The sequence below is a fragment of the Pseudocercospora fijiensis genome, assembly GCF_000340215.1.
Source record: "Pseudocercospora fijiensis CIRAD86 unplaced genomic scaffold MYCFIscaffold_9, whole genome shotgun sequence".
In the NCBI taxonomy this organism is placed as follows: domain Eukaryota; kingdom Fungi; phylum Ascomycota; class Dothideomycetes; order Mycosphaerellales; family Mycosphaerellaceae; genus Pseudocercospora; species Pseudocercospora fijiensis.
Genome location: NW_006921540.1, coordinates 370742 through 378216, shown reverse-complemented (window position 1 = coordinate 378216; position 7475 = coordinate 370742).

The following is a 7475-nucleotide window of genomic DNA, read 5'->3' as shown; positions in this document are numbered from 1 at the left end:
AATAAGAAGACAACCTAAGAGAAGGCTAAGAGGAGGAAAGAATTACGGCTAGTTTTCGAGCGTAAAGTTCTAGTAGCGTAAGTCAATCTAGCTAGCGGCCGTAGCTAGCAGCTATAGCCGGTAGCCGTAGCCGGTAGCTATAGCCGGCATATTTTTCTTTAATACGTTAACTAATAGCATTTAGACCTATAGCCGCTACCTCTATCGATACGACCGATAGTAACGAAGATATTTAGATAGCTAAGAATAACAATACTAGAGTTTAGGATGCCGCGACAGAGCTTAATGCTACGAATAAAGGAACTAAAAAAAGCGAGGAGATACTATACGTCGATCTAGTAACAGGTACAGTCTTAGGGCCTAACGCTATAGACGATAAGCGCTAGGAGTAGATCGAGTATAGTCAAAGAGACGAGATACTAGTAAAGGGCTAAGGTATAAGTCCTATCAATCTAGAAAATTATAGTTAAAGCTACTACGAAAAGCTAGTAAGGATTAGAATCGAGACTAGTCGTCTTTATATCCTCGATATAGAGTAGAAGTTTCTTTATTAATATTAGAGCGAAGCCTTTACGTCTATAAAGGCAAAGTAGCTTACGATTAATGCGATCGGGGCTAGGTATCTAGGGACGGTAGAAGTGTTACTATAGGAGGAAGGGGTATAGGTAATTATTCTATACTCGGCATATATAGCCGGCGTTCGTAGCCGGTAGATACTAATAGTTAAATAGAAAGCGTTTCTCGAAGGTAGAGTACTACTACTATATAAAATCTTTACTAAGGTAGAGAGGGCTTATATCCGGAATCTAAGCTACTAGTAGGATAGGTTAGCGTTAGAATTCTCTAAATCTCTATATAAGCCTCCGAAGGATTACCTATTTTAGCGATACGGCTTTATCTCGACTACTCCGTAGGTACCCGAAGAAGCTCGAGCGCTCTTTAAGGTCTTTACTAAGAAGCGGAAGGAGTTCGAGGATTAGGATTAGTTAATAGAGCTATTAGTTAGTCTTAGGTTTCGTAGTTAGACTCGGCCTAAGCATTTACTTATCGAGTATCTTATACCGAAAGAGGATAGATTAAGACTAAAAACGAGCTTAGATTCGTTAGGTATAGTAGCTCGGTTCCGTTAGTAGGAGAGAGCCGCCGTATAGAAGGCAAAATTTAGGTAGTTAGGGTAGCTAGGAAAGAAATTCTAGTAGTTAGGCTAGCTAGAGTAGCTAGGAAAAAAAATCTAGTAGTTAGGTAGCTAGGAAACAAAAAAAAAGGTAGCTAGCTATTTACTGCCTAGCTATTCCTAACGATACGATACTATAAAAGAAAGGGTGTTTCCCTATAGCTACTAGTATATATCTACTACTCCTAAGTCCTTACCTTACCGTACGAAACCTTAAAACATACCGACCGACATTATGTATATACTAGGCGCTATACTAGGAAGGGTAATAACGAGACGACAGTCGAAACAGTCTAGTATACGAGCGAGATTGCGACAACGTCGAGAGGAGGTCGTATACTTACCTTCGAGCCTATCGAGTCCTAAACGACGATTAGGGCTAGATTTATCCTCTCCGAATCCTAGTAGTAGGAATTCATTATAGGGTACTACTACCTAGTCCTTACCTTTACGGAGTCTAAGTAGAAGGTTGTTCGGAGATATAAGAACATCGAGTATTAACCCGGAAATCTTCGAAAAGGCTAGCTAGGCGTATCTTTAGAAACCCGAGTATATAGAGCAGTTTAATTAATAGGTCTATAAGATATAGTTCCCTTTATACTTACGTTCGAAGGAGTATAAACTCCGGAAGTACTCGATACGATAGGGGAGTAAGGAGCGAACGGATATATTCTAGAAGTTCTTTATAGAGGGGGCATTATACCGTTATACGACTTCTCGACTTAAAGGTTAACTAGTAATTGTCTGTAACTTCTACGGTTTAATCTTAAAATATCCGAAACTAGGGGATAGGAACTTATCGCCTACGAACTATCTCTATTCTAAACGGTATCGGGAATCTTAAGGAGAGAGGAGAGTTAATATAGATATAGCGTTCTAGAAAGAGGTACGTCTTCTAAAATGCCGGCTATAGCTACCGGCTATAGCTGCCGGCTATAGCTACCGGCTACAGATTCCGGCTATAGATTCCGGCTATAGATTCCGGCTTCTTAAATCAACCGTAGAGGTCTAGCTAATTATTATAGGCTACGCTTAAGGAAGCTCTAGGATTAAAGGCTACCGATTTCTCCCCCGAAGACTTTAAGCAACTAGTAAACGAAATGCTAGCTATAAACGGTCTTCCGGAAGACTTCTACGAAAGGGAGTCTATATAGAAGACATACCTATATCTTACAAGTAACAAACTACCCTCCCCTATTTCTCGGCGCGATAACCTAGCGTATTATATTCGAAAAGAATAAAGAGGCTACGTTAGACGACATTCGGGAGATCCTCCGTAATACTCGCCGAGTAGCTATTACTATCGATAGCTAGTTAAGCCGGACTATAAGAGCCTCCTTCCTCTCGATTATACTATACTTTATTAATTCGGATTAGAAACTCTAGGAACTTATAATCGGATTCCCTAAAATTCTAGGTTCCTATACTAGTAAGGATATAGCGAAGCTTGTCTATATAGCAATAGATAGGGTTAGCGTAATAACGAAACTAATCTCGATTACTACGGACAACGCTAGTAATAATCGAACATTATATAAGGCGTTGTATATACAATTCACTCGTATATATCTTTAAAATTACTAATTGTATCGATAGGGTCGAGTACGTAGAGGAGATTATAAGGTCTATAATCTAGCTTAATCTTCCGAATATTAAGCTCGCTACGATTCCGGATACGTACGATAATACGCACGATAATAACGATAAAGAGGAGCCTATTAATAGCCCTAGCCCTAACGAATCGGAGCCGACGTCGTTGCTAGTTATATCTCTATAGAAGTTTCCCTACCTCGCTTATATAGTTTAAATCGCGATCCGAGCCCTCTTTAAGACGCTTAAAATTGCACTATTAAACGACGACTAATAGAAGATCCTAGATAAGGATAAAGCAAAGTCGAAAGTCGAGAAACTTATTATAGCAATAAGATAGGATAAGGTAGAGAGCCTCGCTCTCGTTTTATATAAGGTATAACTTTTGTCCGTAGCCGGTACCTATAGCCGGCAACCTAGTATAGTTCTAACTCTTTTTCTCTAGCTTCGTCGTCTAGCAATATATACGAACTCGAGCTTATAGAGATATAACCGATTCGAGGCTATTTAAAAGAACCTAATCGAGCGCCCTAAAACCGATACCTAGAATATCGCATAGAATAAGCGATAGCAAAAGCGGCCTCCTTAGCGCCTACTCCGTTTTACCTAAGACGTTAAAACCCGGTTCGATTCGACTTTCTATATAGTTACGAGGGGATATACTTTACGTACCGCTCTCGAGATCTATTAGAGTTCCGAGGGTATTAAGTAGCTCGGCCTTACCGCCGCCGAATAGCGCTAAGTAGAGTATCTCGTCGATATTAGTAAGTATTACGCGAAGGTTACTACTACGATTAGAAGAACCCGAGGACCGACGATCTACCTTATCTTTACGTACTATAACTAGCTCTTTAACGAGCTCGAGGAAACCGTAGCTAAGCTAGCTAAGAAGAGCGTTCCCTAGAAAGTAGCTATAACGAAAGCTATAGATACTTCCTATACTGAGTTATATAAATATTATAGTACTACCTTTAACTCGTTCGGGGATATCTATAGCGTTACGTACTTACTTAACCCGGTAGAAAAGGATATATACTAGTAGAGGCCGGAATAGAAGGCGGACGAGGTATAGCCGAAGCATTACTAGACTATTATAGAAAAGATGTTCTACGAGCGTCGGAAAGAAACTAGTCTAAATACAGCTCCTATAAAGAAAAAGAAGGTTTAGAAGGCTCCGATATTATACCTATTTCGTAGGTAGGAAGTAGAGGCAGAAGAGGAAGCAACTACTAAAGTAAATAAAGAAGAGTTCGATCTCTATCGGCGCGCGAGTAAGTATAAACCCGTAGGCTCGGAAAGAGGGCTAATAATCTCTAGATCTTACCGGTCTTCTAGACGAATTCGGAGACGATATTCTCGCTATATAGCAGCGGTTAGAGCCTAAGTTTCTAACGATAGCGTCGGTCGCTCGGGACGTCCTCGCTATCCTAAGTATAGGTATAGGCTATAAGAGGTCTTTTAGTATCGCTCGTTACTAGGGCCGCTTTAATCGAATATACTCGCCTACTACCTTCGAATCTATTATAGTATTCCGATACTATCTCCTCTACTAGAATCGCTAAGGTAGGTTACTAAAGATTATACTAAAGGAGTTAATCGAGGAGTTAGAAAACCTTAAGATCGAAGAAACCTAGGAGCGCGAAGAGAATGCGAAATTTAGTCTAAGCGAAACCCTAATTAGCGATAACGAAGAGGAGGAGGGCGGAGGTAGAAGGCGATACCGGGTCGAGAAGTAGAAACGTATATAGGCTTAGAGTAGCTTTAAGGAGACGAAGCGTTTACGTATAAGGTAATATAGCCGGTATATATAGCCGGTATATATCCGAAATATGTTTCGAATTCCTAGGACCTAAATAGACTAGTTGCTATAGTAACCGACCCCGCTTATCTACGGACTATTTCTAATTCTCTATTCGCTCTTCCTCTCCTTCTTCCCTTTCCCTATATTCTTAAAGACAAATATACCTTAAGGATTCGGCTCTTCGGGCCTTCCTAAGCCGGCTGCCTCCCCTTCTTTAAGCTACTATCCTTTATTCGAATCTAACGATAACCTAATAAGGCGGTTTAATAGAAGACTATTTATTCTAAAAGGTAAGAAGCATTAATATCTCCTTACGATTATATACTTATTAATTTTCTAGGTCCTACCGATATACCCTCGTCGCCTAAACGCGTAGATAAATATCTTTAGAGGCTAAAGGGTAAGGGTAAAGTAAGCTAAGTATAGGGAGACTATAGCGAGAACGAGATATCGGAAGAGTAAGGCTCTCCGTAGTATATACGAAGGAAGGGGGTTCCTCGGAAAATAGTACCGAAAAATAAGAAGGCTATAGGTAGATAGGAGAAGGCTAAAAAGAGTAGGCGGACGAAGACTATCGCGAAGAAAAGTTATCTTTCTATTAAAAGAAAGGGAATAAGGTAGGACTCGATAATAAAGAAGCGGCGCTTTAAACTAGATACTATTACCCTTCGCTAGATCCGGCTTTTTTAAAACAAAAGAGGAACCGAGCTTTTAATCCCTAAGACTCCCTTCTAGCGACTCGTCCGAGAAATTATATTAGATTTTCGGTCTAGTATACGATTTACGGCTAAGGCGATTAGTGCTCTTTAGGAAGCTACGGAGGCATTTCTCGTAACCGAGCTTAAGCTTTTAAACCTCCTTACTATCTATACGAAGCGGGTTACTCTTTAAAATAAAGATATATAGCTTCTAGCTAAAATTCGGCGTCGGTTTATAGCGGATTAGTTGGAAATTGTATTTAGTCGTTAGATTAACCTAAAAGGAGGCCTATTTTCGTATCCTTTTGCCGGCTATAGGTGCCGGCTATATTTCTAATTTTATCTCCGCGCCGTCCCTAAATCTAAGGTACGAAGTAGAAACCTAGCGCTCTATATTTACCCGGCTATTATAGAGACGAGCTATATTTAGATTAGTTTCTTCGTATATCGCGACCTAGCGGGTAGTAAGCGAAAGGGCGATAGAACGTTTATAATACGTCTCTATTTAGACCTAAAATACAAAGGTCCTAAGGAGCCCTAGTATCCTAACTATAAGGAGATTCTTTAGCATTAGCACTTTAATCCTCTATACTACGAGGTAGATAGTAAGCCTACGAGAGAGAAACTTTAACGAGAAATTCTCTATAATACGTAGCGCTATTATATAGCTATAGATACATACTAAGTCCGGCAACTCGAAGAAGAATTAAGATAGCGTATTAGCGACCGAGGAAGAGATCGATAGTATACTAGTAGAGTCGAGGTCTTATAAGCGAAGTATAAGATAATATAGGCTCTTAGTCGTATAGAGTAACGTACTATATAAATAACTAGGCGTACTACTCTTATTTACTTACGACCTATATCCTAGGATACTCTTCTCGTACTTTTTATACTCTTTTCTAATACCTTACCTATAAGCGCTCCGCGACAACCGAGTAAATATAAGCTATAGGGTTTCCGCTCGGTACCTTAGCCTCCGAGATAGGGCGGAGTTAAATTTAGAGCGATAGCCGGCACTCGTAGCCGGCATATAGAGACGGTAGTAGGCCTTTTCCTACTAAATAACTAGCTTGTTTAGTATAGCCTACCTAATATTTCTTATATTTACTAGTAATAGGCCTAGGTTACTTATAAGATTACTATAGCTAGTAAAGGCATTACTAAAGAATATCTATACTATAGTAAGATACTATTATTACGCCGGCTATTTATTAAAAGGAGGCTTTCGCCTATTACTATACCGGCTATATATGCCGGCTATATTTCAAAGTCTCCCGTACCTGCCTTTTTTAGCCGTACCTACCTTTTTTAGCCGTACCTGCCTTCTTTCCTTACTCTAACGTTACTATAATATAGGCTTACGCGAAGCTTACTCTATTGCCTAGCGATACCGCGATACTACCGCTATATTCAACCTTCGTATCGATACCTATACCTCTACGCTCTATATCTACTACCTCCGTAATACCCTCGCTCCGCGCGTGCCTTCGTATACCTTCGTAACGCACTTTTTTCCTCAATTCGACGACTTTTATAATAGCGAGTCTACTTAACTAAGTTACGACGCCTCGTAAGAAGGGACCTAGTACTTCTACGGGTCGTAATAAGACCGGAAATAGTAGAACGAGTACAGTATATTAACGTAAGAGGGCTGCTACTACTACCGCTAGCTCCGGTACTAGAAAGGGCGTAGCGAGTAAGGCTCCGCGTAAGACAACGGCGGGCAAGGCTCTACGTAAGACGACAACTAGCGCTTCTACTACTAGTAGCAATCGTACGAAGCGTCGATAGCGCTTAGGAAGTAAGTCCTATTTATAGCCGGTAGCGTAGCCGGTAGCGTAGCCGGCAGCGTATGCGGCATTCTTACTGTCTTTTTACTAATCCTTCTTTAGCCGTAGCCCTCCGTAAGATTCGGTAGTATAAGAAGAGTTCTTAGCTCCTAATCCGTAAAGCTCCTTTCTAACGACTTATTCGCGAAATTGCCTAGGATTATAGAACGGACCTTCGCTTCTAAGCCTCCGCGATAGGCGCCCTTTAAGAGGCTATAGAAGCCTACCTAGTTCGTATCTTCGAATATATGTTTCTCTTCTACCTCTTTTCGGACTATACTAATACTATTTTAGCGGTCAACCTTATAGCTATCTACGCGAAGCGTATAACGATTATAGACAAGGATTTTAAAGCACTCGATCAGATTCTAAAAGGCTAG